The sequence below is a fragment of the Bombus vosnesenskii genome, unplaced genomic scaffold (genome assembly GCF_011952255.1).
Source record: "Bombus vosnesenskii isolate JDL3184/JDL3185 unplaced genomic scaffold, Bvos_JDL3184-5_v1.1 scf7180000013403, whole genome shotgun sequence".
NCBI lineage: Eukaryota > Metazoa > Arthropoda > Insecta > Hymenoptera > Apidae > Bombus > Bombus vosnesenskii.
In genome coordinates, this window is record NW_022883026.1 from 1,397,641 (window position 1) to 1,417,135 (window position 19,495).

Here is a 19,495-nt window from a genome sequence, read left to right on the forward strand (position 1 = left end):
AGGCACCGCCGTGTTCGTGTCACCCCTGCAGGGAAGGGTGACTAAGAAGAAGGAGTGGAAAGCAAAGCAGGGTAGGGGGGCAAAGAGGGAGTTTTAATGTATGCCTACCGAGAGAGGCTATAAAAATCAATACCTCAAATTACCAGGCAGTACTTAATTTTCTTGGAGCAACCAGCCCCGGCACGCTGCCTCTCTGTAACTCCCCCTTTACCACCACCTCCCTCCTCTTTTCGCGAAACTCTGTTCCGTCGGCGGTGGATCGACCAACGAGACGGATTTCCCTGCATTCACGTGCATTTTACTTCCAGCAGGTCCTGCAATTACGCGACGCGGAAGTATTTTTAAATTTTAAAGGGAAGAATGCGGTATTAAAAATGCAGCAACGACGACAAGAGCCACTCTCTTTATCCTTCTCTCTTTACTCGTTTCGTTTTTCTTTCCTGTGCCCTCCCCCTCCCCCCTCCTCCTCCACGCTCGTCTTAATCATTAAACCATGGAGAAGGGCGGGCCAGCAGCGGATCTGAATTACTTACAAATAAGTGCCGATCTCGGATGTTCTTAAACTCGTATTGAAAGCCAGAATTATCGGAGATACGAGTCGAGAGTGCTCTTGTGGCTTATTGAATTACAGAAATTAAAGTTCATTTGCGCCAGTGGAAAGATAACTTTTGATATTGGTTGGAAAATTACTCGTGTATAAACTGCTGAAAGGTTGTGCGTTTCCGTTCTCGTAATTCTTCGCGGCTCCTCTGAATATCGTGCTTTTTATAACGTACCGTCGTTGTTCCACGCGATCGATAAAATCTTCGTATCGATTTTAATAGAGCTATTACGTGCATGATTAAAGAAAAGAAAATAAATTAAATTACAAAAGCTCACGTATTTCGATCGATCGCTATTTATCACGTTTACTTTCGCACGGATCGGATATTCAACACGCAACACGTACGTCGCGTGATTTAACAGAGTGACGCTAATTAATTACCCTGGCGGAAAAGAAAATGGTATCTCGTAGGCCTCGACCCTTGAGTGGCAAGCAAGATTACGACTCAACTCTAGCGGAAGGGTTGAAGCCCTGCCGCTTGATTTTATTGTCCGCCTTCTCTCTCTCCTTTAACCACCCTCGATTCTAGCCACCGTCGCGTCGCGTCGTCCTGCTTTCCTTCCTGCCCGACCCGTCGTAGTCTTTCGTTTCTTTCCCTTGCTTTCCCTTTCGTCGAGCATACCGGTGGTTACCGATGGTAGAAAAATTTCTTCCGCGTACTCGGTTATGCCTTTTCGTGTACGATCGTGCGGTGATGTTAGCGTGCCAGTGTCTGCGATCGACTGACCCGCGCAAGGCTGACCAGAAGAAAGTGTTTTTGTACCAGAGGTCGATACGCGAGACGTTATTTTCCCTTCTATCGAACTTTTGCGTTCAACGCACGGGTTCTTAATCGAAGCTTATACAAGATGCTAATGCCTGATGTTACGCGAGTAGATAATTTCTTCTGCAAAAGTAGATGAAAAAAGCGTACCTGCAGTAAAATTTTTCCGTTTGATGTTCAATCTTTATGCAAAGACACGTGCACTTACAACCGCGTTATATCTAAAATTCGATTTATCGGGCAGTACCGTATTTTATATTTCTTGATCTCCTGTACAATGTTTACAAAGTTATCTCAGAAAATACTGAGAATCTCGATCAATTAATGCAAAGAGTTAATTACGCGTTTAAAAACATACGATCTTTGATCCCAGAGGGGATCCGTATTAGCGAAAGTGTGTATATACGTATACGTAATTAATCTATAATTATACAAACCGTATAATTAATTTAGTATGTACGAATCGGATTTTTAGGCGAAGTCAGTGCTAAATCGTAGATCGCGTCGCGTCGTTCCAAGTAACGAAATACGAAACAGATCACGAAGGTACGATAATTTTTATCTTTAAAAAATTGAAAACCAAGTTCTCTTGCCTTCCTTCAGGCATTCGTAACGTTCCCCGATGAGTCGTAAAAGCGAAAATCATGCACGTCCTTGCTCGTCTATCCTTTTTCACGATCAGAATCACTCAACGTAAACGGTTCTCCTCGGTGCTCGACGAGTCAAAGAGCAAACGGACTGGTTGCGACGAGTAGTACATACAAGCTATAATCCTACAGCGTGAACTGACCACCGCTAGATTGTGCTGGTCATGGTTGTTTCGACTCTCTTCGTGTTCCCTCTTTTCTCAGAGTGGTCTCTTCTTTCGTGGATCGAAAAAGGATGAAAGAAAGACAGATAGGGAGACAGGGAGGGGTGCAGAGGTCAAGGGAGAGGTTGGGCGACCCGAGAAAAGAGGGAAAACGAGAACGAGGTCCGAGAGGGAAAGTTGCGAGGGTGGGTGATAAATTGATAGTGGACGTGCGCCACGCGCCCTTCCCTAGGCCAACAGACCGACAGACCAGCGGACCGAATGACACCCTCACCCCGATCAACTGCCCCCGACTGTTGATACTTTTCCTCGACTGGAATTAAATGATCATCGCGGTCGTTCAGTCACGTAAGCTATCACTCTGCTTCAGAGTCGGGACATTTGATAGAAAGCATCTAATTCGGTAGGGTCAATCCGTTTCCCTTCGCTTTTATAGCATTACGCTTGTACGGTATAGGATTTTTTTCGCTTGCGTAGATTTAGACACGTTTGCCATTCATATGACTTCACATAGCTTTGTTAAAAGCCACGAGCACGTGACGTCTCGAGATATTCGCAGACTCACAGATACATGGCATACTGTGAGTCGTATTTCCCGCGTGCAATTAAATGTATCGTTACCAAAAGGTATACACATATATACGTACAAGTACAATGATCGCGGGAGGAAGACACGATAAGCAAAGCATGTATTTGCTAATTTTCTGATTTCGATGTTACTTTATGATTAGGCGGAAAGCTTTTGATATGACGCGATTAAACATGAAAAGAATCCGCGAGGTTCAAGATACGTAATAATAAAATAACAGGAGAAAATACGCAGACTCTTCGCAAACAATGTTTGTAAATCCATGTATACATATAGATATGTATATATGTGACGATGATTTCGTCCGGTATATGGATCGAATAATGAACGTTTTAAGATCGTTTAGAGGGTGGAAGGTTTTGCTTAATTGATTCTGGGAGGTGATAAAATAATGTAAGACGTGTTACGTGTAAAAGCGACGAAAGCTGAAGTTTCCAGTCAGTGAGAAAGGATGAGGTCGAACGGGTCGAAAGGAGAGAAAGTGGATGGTAAATCCGAAGCCAAGTTTCTGACCTTGTTCGGCTTATTTACATAAAGTATCCTTGAATAGACGTAACGTACATAAAGAAATAATCATGTTTAAATGTGAATGAGAATGCGAAGAAACGCAGTGTAATCGTTGTTGAATATCATCGTGATCGTCAGAACTGCATAAAAACTAAAACGATCGATTATCGTAATCGAATTACCTGTTCTCTTTAACGAATACTGCGAAAAAGTGAAATTTTTCACTCGCTGATCTAGATGTCGATGCGACGCTAAAACTTTAAGTAAAAAGAGAAAGAATGGAATAATTGCAGTTAATTGCTAATAAGTTTGTGCGACGGAAAGATGTTGGAATTTCATCTCGAAATTAAGATTAATAATCTGTGGAAGACGCAATGTTTGTGTTGAAATAATATTATGTGATATTTATTAAACAAAAAATTACAGGAAATATAAGTGAGCGTTGTGGAATGTTGACAGTTGGCTAGTTATTCTCAGACTAACCGACTTAGTGACCCATGGCTCTTGAAAACGTTTTGAAGTCCACTTTCTATGCAGTAAAGAGTGTGACCTGAGTAGATGTCTGTGTGACGTCACGTGCCACGGAACCTTCCAGCAGCTTCTCGATACAAAGCGCTATGCCGTGCCCAATGTTCCATCCGTATCCTTACGCTTCTTCCGTCGAATTCTCGGAAGAGCGTGCACGCGCCAGCCACCGCGGTACATCTCACGAACGTACGCTAGTAGGAATATCGCTGGGCAACGAAGGGAAGAATCCGTTCGATCAACCACCTCATCTGTATGCGATTAATATCGTTGTATTCCAACAAAAGAAAATATATCGTTTATATTACGGGAGCGAAGAAAATTGCGAACAGATCTTTCACGTATTTTAGATTAGTTTCGAGTTTATCATATTAAAATAAATTTTTCGTAAATAAAATCAAAATTTTGTGATAGAATCAAATAATACGACATATTCGATACAAACGCTCACTAGAGGAATTATTAATATTATTGGGTAAATATATAACGACTCGACAAGTTTCAACGACGTATTTCCTTTCTTCTCGTCTTTTCCCAATCTGCCCGCCTGTCTTCCTCTCTCTCTCTATCTCTATCTCTATCTCTTCAAAAGGAACACGGATTAAGAAGGAATAAATACACAGAGGCAAAATATTGAACTCACCCGCTGCCAAGTAGCAACCGTAAGCTGGTCGGAGGAATGTCGGATGCGACCTCCGTTTTAATCAGTACGAATCCGAGTTATTAAAATTCCTGCAGAATTTTCGCGGTTGAATAGAGTGGGTGGCCGAGGAGCGGCGCGAAGGAGCGCGGCCCGGCCGCTGCGAAGGCAGGCAGCGTCTGAAAGAAAAAGAAGTTCATTCATTGCGATAGACGGAAGATATAGAGAGTAGAGTGGAGCCGAGGCTGCGTCGGACAGAATATCGGCAAACTAAAAACGTTAATTTATTCAATGGTAAAGGGGCACGAAGACACGAGAGTACTGCAGCCTAAGAGACGAGCCTGAGAACGAGGAAGAACATAGAGCGAGAAGGAACTCTGGAGGAAGGCTGATTGAGCAAGGACTTTCGGTAGGGTCGAACAGGGGCGAAAAGGGTGGTTTCACCGGAGAGGAACCGATGAGAAGGCGGGAGGGAGGGAGGAGGGTGAAGGGACTTTGGAGTCAAACGAAAGCCTCCGGCAGTTTTTCTACCAGCTCCGTTGGAACTCTTGAGTTTCGCAAGTTTTTTCTTTCTGATTTTTCTAATTAATTATCGGTATTGATTGGTTCTCGATTTGACTGTGGAACGCCTTTGGCTACAGAACGAAGAGATGGAAATGACCGCATAGAATAACCGTAAAAGAGAGGAGAAGCCAAGCGAATTAACTGTCCATAATTTGCCCCGAGTCGTGATTAAAGAGTGGCTTTACACTGAAAGCCGAGCGAAGGATTTTTCGATATCTATTCTTTGCTTTTTCTTCCATACTTTACGAAGAGCTACACCTTTGTGCCAAGTCTTCGGGCTCGTACGATTGTATTTCCGTGTCGTAATTACGATACGCGTAAGTTACGCGCAATGTACACGAATCACGATTACGTAGAATATCGATTCGTAAATATATGACATAGTATAGCGTAAAATAATTTAATATAATCGATCATCGACACAAAAAAGTATAGGAAGGAGAACTTCTTTTCTAACTACGCTAAAATTTGCGATTTGTTTCCCTCGAGTTAAATCAAGAGTTACGTTAACTTCGAACGTAGGAAGGCAAAAGTTGTTTGAAATGCAGTCAGTGCATTGCAAAAAGGAAGATAGATTGCCTCGAATAGTTACCACAGGAAGAAACAAGAATAGAATAATGGTGGGGGAAGAACGAGTTGAGAAATATTACGATTTGGAAAGAAATTGAAGTATTGAAATAAACACAGGTGTATCGTTTTGTGAGAATATCGATCGGGATATATTATCGATAATCGATACAAGCTTGTATGGTTAATAGAGAAATTATTTATTTCCGTGAAATCTTGTTCGGTTAAACTTACATCGTGAGAACATTTGGAAAGTGAGGTGCGCGAGAAAGGGGATAAAAAATGTTTGAAAAATCGAGCTGCGAGCTTTGTACGGAAGAATCGAATCGTACGAGACAAAAGGCGAAGAGAAGAGATTTCGGTGAAAGTAAGCCAACCCGTTCGGTTGGAAAGTAGAACAATTATTTCGACCCTCGAGAAGCCCTGTTTCGTCGTTCGCAGCCCGGGACAATGGCAAATAAAGCAAAATCCAGTGCAGCGCTGTCCGCAGAACCGACGATTAACCATTCACGACTTTTTCCTCAAATCCATCTAGCCACGAGTGCCGGTGGAAGTTTCTCGGAAGGTGGTCAGTACGTTGTAAGACGGAGGATTGATTGCCTCGGAGGTTTCACGATGAAGCGGCGGGAAGAGAGGACGAAGGGGACGGGGGAAGAACCGCGAGCGAAAGCAAGAGAGACAACAACGGAGAGTTAAAGCGGACGAGTGTGGTGCAAGGTGAAGGAGAACGAGAAGGAGATAGGTAAAACGACGAAGGGGTGAGCCAAGGGGTGAACCGTGGGGCTGAGAATGCGGCCAAAGTACGTGAGCGGGGGGATGACTTGTGGTTGTGTGTCGCAAGATAGGGTTGCTATATATAGCGTGTGCTCTGTCCTACGTCCGTCGGTCCGTTCGTTTCTCGTCGTACCGTCCGTTCCTAACCGCTTCTCTCCTATCCTCTTGCTTGAAGGTCCTTTCCAAGACTGCCCTAGGAGAGGATGGACGAGGTGGTCGAGGGTGGCTTGCAGGGATGTTCTTGCACTTCGGACCGTTAGTTGTGTGCACTACCGTGCCGGTGAAATTGTGTGTGAACCCGCACGTGGCTTCACCTACGGTGTCACGGACGCGCGATCGTGTGTGCGAAGAACGAAATACTGGCCGAGGAATTACATACTATCGCACGAGTCTTGCCATTTATTTCGAATAAGAGCGTCAGCGAGGCTCGATCTATCAGGTGGCACGACCGTTCGAATGCCACGCACGACCGTTCCCCAGTGTCAACTATGCGCGTTACGCGTAGAACTAGTACGTAGTTACGCTTGTGCGACTTTGTTTCCATCTGACGAGGCGGTTAAAGGTTCGCGTGTCGACCTATGTAAAGCAGAATTTTAAAGCGTGCCCGTTCCACGATCGAACGATATAGAAGGATTCGAGTTGCTGAAGTTAGTACAATCGATGGTATCGAACGTGTAATCGTGCAACGATTTCGAACGACTTTGGCAACTTTTCTTCGAAATGAAAATAAACCGATCTTATTCTTGGATGTTCGGTCTCGCGCCTTCCACTCCTTTAAAGTGTTTTCCGTAAAGCTTCGCGAACAGCTGTTCTCCCATAGATATCGTTAGCCAAAACGAAAGTTAAAGTCGAGCGTTCGTTACGTAAATTCTTATCTACGGAGCAGCTTCCATTTCGCGTGTAGTCCTTATTGCGACTCTCGTTTTGTCTCCACTCGAACGACTGCAGTTTATATTTATAAAGATTGTATTTACGAAGAAAATGTAAGAAAAGCATCGTAGAGGCGTGCGTGCGTTCTGGGAAAATCTGCTAATTAGCCGCGGTCAACGAGGAAGTAAGTAAGAATTTGCAGAAACGGTGCCGGCGACTCGTAGAAAACATTTTGCCGGAACGAACTGTTGGTCGGGACGGGTACGATAGGATGTTCGTACGGGTTCGTAACGAATGGAAGTTCGCTTTATAGGATGACACCCGTTAAATGCCGTAGCTCGCTATAGGAACCATCGGACAAGGCACGTAAGGAACTCGGATATACGTGTACAGGGTCTTTTGCAACGTGTGTGCGCTCGCCCGCACGCATACCATCTTGCGCGAAATCTCACGACAAATACACACATGTGAGAAGCACAATAATTACTATAGGGGTAGTAAGGAGGGCACCCCGCGGGGTAGCTTGGCCAGCAATCGATATATACACACACGCATGGGGGACACGCGTACACATACATAGAGAAACCGGTAGGTGCCAGTGTGAACACACGCGGCAAGCGAGCGCGCACACCGTTACACGGTTTACATAAGTGAAGTTCCTTGGCCACCACCCTCAGTCACCACCTCTTATATACCCCCATCCAGCCAGTGCCACCCTCTCTATCCTCCCACGCTACCCTGGCCCTCTTCCTCCTGCTTTCTGCCCAAGCGTTTCTAATTTGCATTCCCCTCCGTTTGCACTCCTCACCCTTTCTCTCGCTTTCTCCTTCGCTCGTGCCAGCTTCTCTCGCTCCCTCTTTCACTTTCTCTCCTTCGCCTCCTCCTTCTTCTCATCCTACACCTTCGAGCCATCCACCCAACAACCCCGTTGTCCGTCTTGCGAGGTTTCACGCACACGCGTGTCTTTCGTCCGTGTAGCACGCATACGATGGGAAAGAGGAGGGTGAAGGGGCGAGACAAAGAGACCACCCTTAACTTCGGGCCAGGGAGTAAGACGGCCACGGAGTGTGGGTGTAAGGAGGATGAGGATCGGTCCAGGGCTGCTGCAGTTAGGTTAGGGCTGCCTGTACCTTCTTAATACCTTTCGTCGGGCTCGCTTGTATACCTATACGCTTTGGATCTTGATCGTTAAAGGTGCCGGGGCGATCCGTGTCTTATATAACTTCCATGGACACCCTTGATCTGTTCTAATCATATTTTCGTTGGAAAGATGATTTGCCCTTGGGGGAGTGTTCTGATTAGTCCGTGGGAAATGAAGATTGTATCGATAATTCTATCGGATGTATGGTGCGACTCAAGTTTGATTCGTTACGAAAACGGCTATGACGTTGCTCGTCACTTTGTAATTTTCGCAGCTCCGACTAACCAGTCGGCTTTGGGTAACCGCCCAAATGGCAAAGTCACGAAACAACTTTTCAATTTACAACGACGATCCGTTCCTTTTTTCCAATGTAAATTCTCCTTAATATAAACGTATAGCCGACGCGTTTGGTAACAAAGGTTCCACCGTGGGCTGTTCTACAGCGATTCGACGCTGCTGCCGTTCTTAACCGCAACTTGACATTCACGTTCGCGTAAATTCGAAGCTGATAATTTGAATCAGCGCGAATTCGTTCGATCGCGTCGAGATTACGTACAACGTAATTCGCAATCACGGAAATAACTTCGAGTAGTTGCGCGAGAATCCTAATTGCAGATATTCGTTACCACCGTTCGTATCGTTCGAAAGAAAGATCTTTTTCTATCTTGTCGAACAAACCTATGCACAACGATACAACGATATAATTGATCGTCTTTTTACTCTGAAAGGTTCGATGCATGTTCAAGTCCGCTTAGAAAATTCAGCGAGGAAGAAAGGTATGGAAAATCAACCACGAAGGAGGTCCGTCTCATTAAAGTAATTGATACGTGGTTCACGGCAACATTGACCGAATACGGAGGACCTTCGACGAGAACAATGGTAGGAATGGAGATAAAGAAGGGTCGTGGCGAGCATAATTCCCAAGTATGTTAAGAGATCCGACTGACTGACGTATCAGTCAGGGATGGATGGCAGTAAGGGTTACGAGCATCACTCATCAGTAGCGGCCATATTGCCTGCCGGTACCCCCAACCCTTCGCGAAGAGCGCGAGCCCTGATAATTCCCCGACCCCCTTCACTTTCTATCTCCTTTTCTTCTCTCTCTGTTTCCCACTTCCTCTCGCGTTCGCTCGCCTGCTCACCCTTACTGCCTTAGTCTTACCGGTTTCTTCTCCTTTTCTCCCTTCTTCCACACACACAGCAACGCTTCTTCTTCTTATTTAAACCCCCAGAGCGCGGTGCCCGGGCTGCTTAATGAGAACCTCCACCTCTTCGTACCACCACCACCACCACCACCACCATCACCACCATCACCGCCACCACCACCACCACCACCACCACCGTCGCCGCTGCTGCCGCCTCCACCGCCGCTGCTCACCACTCTTACCACCCCCTCTCACCCCCTGGTCGCCTGCCTGTTCTCCACCACCCTCCCCTTTCAACCAGTAACGCGGGGTTCACCCAACTCCCAACGTCGAGCTATGACCCCTACACGCGGCCAGCTTGCCACACACGCTACACATTTTAGACTTTTAATATCGATTACACGCTAGAGATAAACGCTTCGTGTTGGCAACAACGATGATCACCGCGCTCGTCGGATCTCGTGGATCGGTTTCTTCGAGACGCAGACGAGTATCATCCGTCCAAGACATCCTTCCACGCCGCCGATAAACTAGACGCTTAGACCCGCAGGTGGACACGAAGCGCGATGAAAATTCGAGAGTAATTACGCGTGTCCATACTTTTGATAAAACTAGTTGGTCGTTTTCAGTCTCTGTTAGTTTAGGTTATCGACATGTAGTTTGTATAAAAATTGAAATTCCCCTAATTGGCGATAAAATTTATTTTCGATAAAAGACAGACAGTATTTTTATATTTATTCTGCGATAAAATTTTTTTTAACGATGTTACGCTCTCTAGCTCTTATTTCATTGACAAGAATGCCGATGATCGGGAAGTCGAACAATGGATTAGAAAATTAAATTTTTCGTCGGTTTTTTAATTTGTAACATATTTTTGGAATAAGCGAAATACGAGATTCTGGAAGTAGCGGTGATCAATAGATCACGTTCCTATCCTCTAAAAGGTTTATCCAAATCTAAGTTAATTCGTAGCAAATATCTACAAACTGATGACATATTTGGCATCGTAAGTTACAATAATGGAACACGTGCAATGGACTCACGTGCAATTGGTCACAATAATATTTCAACACTCCTTGAAACAGGAATGACGTTTTTAAAATTGGACCGAACGAACTTGAGCTTTTATCGAAAAGCGAAAGGGATTAGTTTACTAAATAACGCCCAAGGAAAATTTTGAAGAAATTTGTATCGTATCTGAGTGTATATTGAAAATGTTAACAACACTCTTGTCAGTTATGTATTGTACGCGCTAAAAATTTGATCGAAATCGGTTGATACGGCAACGCGCAATTGGCGTCGAAAGATGTAAGAATCTTTGGTCTTTATCGCAGTTATCGGCTAGAAGCGGCGAAGAACACGTATATGATTGACGTAGATCTACAAAACGTGTCGTCCAAATTTTCATTACAGACACGGATAAAAGTAGTTGTAAAAAGAGGCGATCACGAGCAACCGCAACATTTGTCAAATAATTTTTCTTAGGTATCATCTAGCAAACTAATCCTTTTCATTTTTTTATAAAAACTTAAATCATTTGAAAAAAGGGACATTTCTGACATACCCTTTCTGAAATACTCTTTTGTCAACTAAAGTTCGGAAAGTAACCATGTATCGAAGGTTTTCGTTAATTTGAAATTTATTACGAAAAACAGAAACTGATTTGACAATGGAACGAAGCAAATTTCAACGTTAAATTGAATTGTAGTATTGTCAATAGCGACCTGATTACGAAGTACTGCAGGGTGACGCATATTAAAAGAAACACGACGATCGTTGACTTTCGGGTTTCGTGATCGATACGATCCCTTACGGTGCCTTAAATTTGACCTAGGAGGGGTTATTACTGTTTCGTGTGTAGTTAACCAAATCAGAGTTTTAATCTGATTTGTATGTCTTGGTCATTGATTACGTTCAGACGAATTAGGTCACATGTAAATGAAACTCATAAATCTCTTCTTTCCCTTCGCCGACTCTTTTCCTATTGTTTGTAAGCATATTGTCCGAAATTAACAACGAACACGACATAAATCATTTATCTCGAACCGTGGCTCGTTAAATGCTAATATCACTAAAAATAGTATACCTATATTATCGCAAATAACCGAAATTTATCTGACTCTTATTTAAGTCAGAAGATAAATTGATTTATCGATATATCGCATGATAATACGTATCTGAACTATCTTGCGTCAACCAAAACAGTCGTGTACGTTCTAACGATATCTTTCGTATATTCTCCTAAGAACACGTAAACTAACTCGGATGGCTCACTGAGATTTTAATTAGATGCGCTTTTTCGCATAACATTTCCTCGATAGTGTTAAATAATTACACTTGTCTCTTGGAAATCGATCGACGAATTGTTTTCCTACTTTTCGCTAAGATTCTTTCCTACGAAGCACGAAAAGAAGGAACAAGGGGAATATTAATTGCGAAAACTTTGACAGAGGTCTACAGATGTATGTAAGAGTCACGAGCAATATCTTTCTCTGTCCACCTACTTGCATAGTACAATATATCTAGGACATATTTACGACTGTTTTCTCCGTTGGCAATTGATCAACAGTCTAACGGTTCATTGTATAGCGTACTAACAAATAACTAACGTTTTTCCTTGACACGAGATTTACCTATACATATGCTCGTATACATATACGTAGGAAGATCTTCGCTGTACGAACGTAGACGACAAGGGAGAAACGATACGCGGCAGCAATCGTTGTGTAGCTTCGTAGTATAATTTCGTAAAGGACGTAAATCGATTTAGATGTCAAACGGGTGGGGTGGTAATAGTGTTGCAATTATAGAAATGTACGTGCGCTGATTAAAAATGTCTAAGCCTGTATAACCGCAATTCTGTTTGTTCGTAAAAGAAAAAGATGGTGATTCCGTACGGTTTGTCGTTTTAATTTGAAATTTAGAAACGAATAACTATTACGAACCGATTGATTGATGCCAGTGCGATGCTACTAATGAGATACAAGAGTACGATGGTAATCAAAGAAAATATCGAAACCGGAGATACGTATATGCGTAGGCGATTGTTAGGACGTTGGATACAGCGGTAGAAGAGAAGACGCTGGATCAACGATGACCGATGTAAATATTATGGAGAAGGCGCGTAACGAATAGATGGACGAATAGCGGATCTATGAATCGATCGAAATATAAAACGAGATTAAAGGAAAGAGGGAAATGTTGGAGAATGTTGTATAGAAGAGAGAAAAATCGCTAACGAGCTGTATCGTTTGATTAAATCAGCTTGCCGAAACTGCAAGGGAAGATGAACACGTGTAGTAGAAGCGAGCCATTTATCGTATTAAAATCTACACAACGACGTCATTTCTGTCTGCATTCTCGTCTAATCGCGGCACCAAGCCATCCCTTCGGCAAGAGCCCTCGGTTTGCATGTATACATACATTCGCAGGCTATTACGGGAACGGCATTTGTATTTCTTTGTGCCGGGAAAAGCGAATAATAGCAGGGACGTGGATTAAGACTGTACGGATAAGATCGTTTCAAGGATCCACTCGAGAGCCAGGACCATTGTCCCGATCGAAACGATCTACTAACCGATCGTCTCCTCCACTCGTCAACCCTCTCTCGTTTCCCTCCCCTGTCACCGTCCCTCCTCCATCCCTTTCTGTCTTTCTGTCCGTCTCTGCCACTCTCTTGCTCTCTCTTGACACCGACTAGCAGCATCGTATCCCTCTGCCTATGGTCTCATCTCAGCCGTGCAGTCACGTCTTCGAGAGAGCAGAACGAAGAAAGACGGAGAGAATCTCAGCTGAGACGAGGAAAGAGAGGCGGCGAAAGTTTAAAGGACAGAAAGAAAGAGAAAAGAAGATAGAGGATAGTGGGCGGGAGTGGCAAGGAGGGAAGAAAGAGGGGAAAGAAGCGAAGAGAGAAAGGAACGTTAAAGGAAATAGCGAAGGTGAAAGAAGGAAAGACGGTACTGCCGGTGGGTCGTTATTTTTGTGCCTGCTTCGTCTTTAATTTCTCCCCTCCTTTTGCGCCACGGCGCGGACGCCGCGCCGCGACGCCGAGCAGAGGAGCTGTGGCTGGTTGGTGTGCGGTTGTCTTAGTTCGTATGCATATCTCAGTGCCTCACATATTGATTCAGGGCGTCATTACGCGTCTTAGCTCGGCCCACTCCCACCATCGCCTAAACCACCCTCCCCCTTCCTCTTCTTCATCCTTCTCTTCATCCTCATCCACCTACTCCGGCAACCTCCACCTTCGCTTCTACCTCCTTCTTCACCTCTAGTCCTCCTGTGGCTCTCCTTCGCCGACACAACCACCCACCTACCCTTGCCCGAACCTTTACCATCCGCGACTCCAAGAATCTTCTTGCGGACCGCTTCTTCCCTCTCTCTCCCTTTCTCTTTCCCTTTCCCTTTCCTTTTCCCGTTCTCTTTCTCTTCCTCTTTCTCCTTCTCTTTCTCTGTCTCTCACTTTCGCACGTAACGACACACAACCTTCCCCATCTCACTCTTCCATTCTTCATCACCTCCCTTCTCCTTTGTATATTTTTTAATCTTCAGCTTTTCCGCGTGCACACGTAATACGCGTGTATACACGTTACCAGTTACCACTTTTTCACACGGACGTGTCTGTGTCGCCTGCTCCCGTGCAATGAAGCGCGTGTACAGTGTACACACGTCCGAGCGTAACACGATGTTACAGGTTGTACGATCGATACTCGGATAGTTTCGATCGAAACTGTAACTGTACGAGCTGAGATCTTCGCCACAGTCTAATACGAAGCGTTATCTTTCAACCATCGTATAGCGTGGTTCCTTAAAATTCGCCAAAATTTGAAGCAGACGAAGAAACGTGGAGAAGTTGTACGCGTTTGAATACGCGACGGCAATGACTAGAGATAGAAGAAATTAAGGAATACGAGTTCATTTGTCGTACATTTCGTGCAATACAGATCGGAGCTTTTGTCCTATTTCGAGATCTTTATAATCACTGCGACAGCCACTATGAAAACCTTGAAGCGCATGCACTGACTTTGCCGAAGTAGTTCGAATCGGTAGCTAATCAGACCAGTGACTACGGTCTGACTTCAGATCTACCGCTTAGTTACAGCATCATGGATTCTTTTAAATAACGGGTAGATATTTCTTAATAATAACAACCATGTATTAGATGTAGTAAATAGATGTGAAACGTGTATAAAGTTTCGGATATACGTACATTATTCTAAGATAATATATATATATATATATTATATACTATAAGACTGAAGGTAACAGCGTTTTTGAAATAGTCGATCGTTGTTTGCCCTGTTATTCGTTTGCCGCGTTAATTTACTCTGTTAATAGCACTATTGGTATCAAAGTTTGTACAAACTATGTTACACATAATACCAATTGTTATATAACGATTGAACTAATCGTTTAAACCGATCAGAGTGTTGTTTCAAATGAAAAATATTAACTTCGTATCACCTCTGAACTCAAAAACAATTTATATAATATATTTAACAATTAGTTAATAGAAGCTATTATTTATGTTAATTAAGTATACCTCGTTACCGATTCTTTACTTGAGAGAATGTTTTCTTCTTGTCTTTTAATCTATTCGTTATTTCGCGATTACGATTATCTGTTTGTTGAAAAGAATTAAAATCGAGCGCCCTCTCACTAATTTTTATATGATATTTACGTATATATTTGTATAACAGAAACTATTTATTTTAGCATTGTACGCATCGCACGTGTTACGATTCAATCGTAATGTACCGTTTATATTCTTGATGCCCATGGAGCCATCTATCAGAAGTTCCATTAACAAAAAAGCTACTCTAGATGTAATTCGAAAAATATTTAATCAAGTTCTTTACTTTTGCAAATTATAATTTTTAATAGTAAAAGAAATTTATGTTCAGCAGATCTTTTCGATTAATTTGTATTTTTATAGGCTCGATCTCTATTTCCGCAGTAAATTGTATTGTAATGATTAGTTGTTATAAAAATAAAATATAGTGGGAAACAAAAATGGGACTATAATAACAAAATAAGAATTAGAACCTAAATACGTATATATGTTAAACGTTGCTGCGATTTGCGAATTATCGACTGATGGTAACGTTATCGCCATAGAATAATTATTTAATATAGTGTTATACTTTCTTCTTTTACTTGCGTATCTTAAATTCCTATTAATATATATGTTATGTAGAATCACGAGATACATAATGATAATATTTTGATTTGCAACAACCAAAGTTGACGCTTTCCCGAACGACTATCTTTTAGTTTTTATAAATATTAATCAAATTGTTTAATCGTCGGTCCTTCTATAACCGATAAACTTTGTTTATGTCTGATTTATATAAAGTTAAACATTTGAAATAATGATCTAGGATCATTGAACCAATTACTAATGATTAATCGTTTAATCGATCAATTAATTCATAATTAGAGATTGATCGATTTACTTTGCTCTTTTATTCTTTTAATATAAAACATTCAGTGGAATAATGATATTTAGTTATCAAATAATGCCGACATTGTAATATAAAATTTTATTTTTTATATGTACATCGTTCAATTAATGTAAAAATATTATTGTTTACGTAATTTCTGCATAGAAAGAAGACAATTCTGTTTCTAACATAATTACCGATAGAAATTGGATTAAGAAGCTGTTCTTGTTATATGCAATAGACAACATAGATCCATCGATGTAGTTTCAAGCAGACGTTGAAGAATCGCTTCTTTTCACCTATTACTTAGAATAATCAATAGAATATGACAAACATGTATTATTAATATAGACTTTCTGAATACAAAACAAGTTACGCAAGATGATTTAAGACCTTTATACTTAAATGTGCTCTATACGATCCTACTACAGATAGGATGAAGGAGACTTTACGATTTAACGCAGACAAAAATCAAACAAGACAAGACTGCGTGCAAAATATGATATAGCATAAACAACGCACATACATACATACATACGTACATATAGTAATAGTAATATAATAGTTATATAAAAAGAATTTTTTTTTCATGGAAAAATATAGATTTGTTTGTAAAATTGAGCGAGTCGTTACCGGGTATTACTCAGATTACCGGGAAGCAGGTAGTATTTGAGATCTACAAATAAAGTCGAGGTTACATTACACCTGTACCGATGACCATGTAGAATACTACCAAACAGTTTCGTTGAATAATAATCGAACTCAGTTTTTAAGCTGTCGCGTATATGTTATTTGTCAGTTTTTAATGTCAAAATTATTTTAATTTTGTTGCGTTGTTGATCGTACGTACCGCGTCAAACGGATTGCGACTATTCTAACACCATATTTTCTTAGCTCGCACTATAAAAGCATGATCTACACGTTACATTCAATTACATTACAACAATTGAATACTCGATTACTTTCAAGTTCGTTTGTAATTATTTATTTGTAATTAAATATGTTAGGAAGAAATATTGCCGGTACAATGTTACCCATTACAAACACTTTTTCATATATATTGCTTGCATCTATCAGATTATAATTAGTTTCAACAATTGTATCATTTCTCCCCTACGTTTAATATCTATTGGTTGATACGAACTTTTCACAACTGGACATATAAATTTGTACTTTTAATGTATTTAGAGACTGTCTTCGTTTTAATTCTGTATTTTGTTTCCTCTACAGTTGTATACTTTTGCTTCCAACGAAAAAGGGTATGTAATTAACTTGAACACATTGAAGTGATTCACAAGAGGTACAACAACGTTGACTCCGAGGTCTACTTTCGTAAAAATTGTGTTGCTTCCTGTAATTAAAGTAACTGTAACGTAGCTTCCTTGTAACTCGTCTATCATAGTTAACGTTATAAAAGCGGTCATTTTTCGTTTCAGAGCGAAATTTAAGAAATACGCGACCTCGTGAAATAGTGACAGAAACCGGGCACGTGCCAATCTTATTCTATTACGACACGATATCATATTAATTGAACAAGGGAATATTATACAAAGAGTATAATAAACATTCTACAAAAAATTTAACTGGATAAAAGCAAACTTGTATATATTAATAAGATGTTATGCTTTTAAATAACGAGATCATTTTGATAACGAAAACATGTAAAAATTCAAGAGTTCATTTTTATTTCGAAGCGGTGAAATGAAGTTTGTATTCGCAATTATCCAGCGAGATATTTATGACAAGAAAAGGCATATGGCTTTTGTCACAGTGCATTTAAAGGTAGTCCGGTAATAAAATATCGTTTTAAAAAATTCAATTTCGACGATATTTTCATTAATTAATTTTGAAAAATTGTCGTGTCCTTATTAAACTTCATTAATAAAACCCGACTAAAATAGTAATAGCAAGGGTAAATCACTACACACACTGTGCGTTGCTGATATAAGATTGCAAAATATAACGATATAATGAGATAATTTACTGAAAAATAAGATGTAAAATATTTTTCTGCTCATATATATATATATATATATATATATATAGGTATTGGATAATTATGTTATTATATATCGTCTAAATTATTTTTTAATCTACACAGGATGATATTTGAAAAATTAATATTAAATAATGTATATCATTTTTCATTTTATTTTTATATGTAACATAGAGCGTAAGCAACGAATTTTATCGATGGTGCATATTGAATCCTACCTATTGAATTCTTATTAGATGTTAATACTCTAATGCATTATTAATGACCGAACTATTGAAAAAACAAATAATTATGCATCTAACATGTGATATCTGTCTGTTACCATTTTGGAGTTAGCTTTTCATTAGCTTCACTACATTGTTTACTTATAGCGCTATATAAAATGGATTCAATAAAATCAAGGCTATTTTATAGTATTACACTCGAGTCAATGTATCTTTCGAAGCAATTTTTTTTCGAACTTCTAGCAGTAGACGGATATTTATTAAAATTCGTAAACAGATATTAACGAAAAATATAAGAATTCATGTTCCTTAATCCGTTAATCTTTTTAGCACAACGTTTTAAAGGACTTGTTCAAATCAATATTACAGGTTATACGTATAAACGTATATAGTAAAATATTAGTAAGAATAGTTAATGAGTGTAATTTATACATGCACGACAATCAGTGTAGTTAAAGCGAAATATGCATATGAGACGGAAAAAAGGGAAAAAATTAAACGACTGGAATATTCATTAATTATTTATACGTATGTGGATGTTATGTAGTCAGACATTGAAAGAAGGATCATCTTTTATGTAGAAAAATGTATAGTTTTGTGGCTTGATTCATATTTTCTTTGTAGGTAGACGATAATATCCTGTTATGGCATAATATTTTTATCTCCGTTTCTATAATTAAACTCTTTATTTTCATGGATAAATGACTAAAAGAATATGTAAATTTTTTAAATTACCTTGTTGAAAGTTGTTTTTATGATACTACGCAAATATATAAATCTCTTACACAAAAAGTTGATTACAGCTTGTACCTTAATTCAATATTTTTTACACTTCTTATAATCAATGTCTTGTACAATAGAAATAATTTACATCCTGAATCCTTGTTTTCTGACATGCTATAGAATAAATTGTATTTTTATTTTGTTAATTTATCTTAGAATATTCATATGTTTTGACGCTTTTTCCTCAGTTCGGAGTTTTCAATAGATAATTTACAAACAAGATAATTACAAGTACCATTTATTTACATGAATCAATTTACATGAAAATTTCTATAATATTGCTTGTAAGTGGATGCTGGACTTCTGATATATAGGTACGTATATCATATATACGTCTCATATATAGGTATCAATATGTACAGAAAATGTTATATCATATCATTTATTCTTCAACTAGATATAAATTGCTTACTAAAATTAATTATTATTTCTTGCATTATACTTTATTATATTATTCATTCATTCATTCATATTTTCGAAAATATTTTTCTGCATTCTTTTAACACAGAAATGGAAAGAATTCAGAAGAATTTATAGTTTTGGGAAAACATT

At 40.2% G+C, this 19,495-nt stretch overlaps 1 long non-coding RNA gene across 1 annotated transcript in view; it reads right to left on the reverse strand.

The window, feature by feature from the left end:
* LOC117237890 overlaps window positions 1–4,613 on the reverse strand; it is a 52,650-nt gene extending 48,037 nt beyond the window's left edge. The window contains exon 1 of the long non-coding RNA XR_004494074.1: window positions 4,443–4,613. This is a non-coding gene — a long non-coding RNA (uncharacterized LOC117237890). The remainder of the gene's footprint in view (window positions 1–4,442) is intronic.
* Between the last annotated feature and the right edge of the window lie 14,882 nt (window positions 4,614–19,495).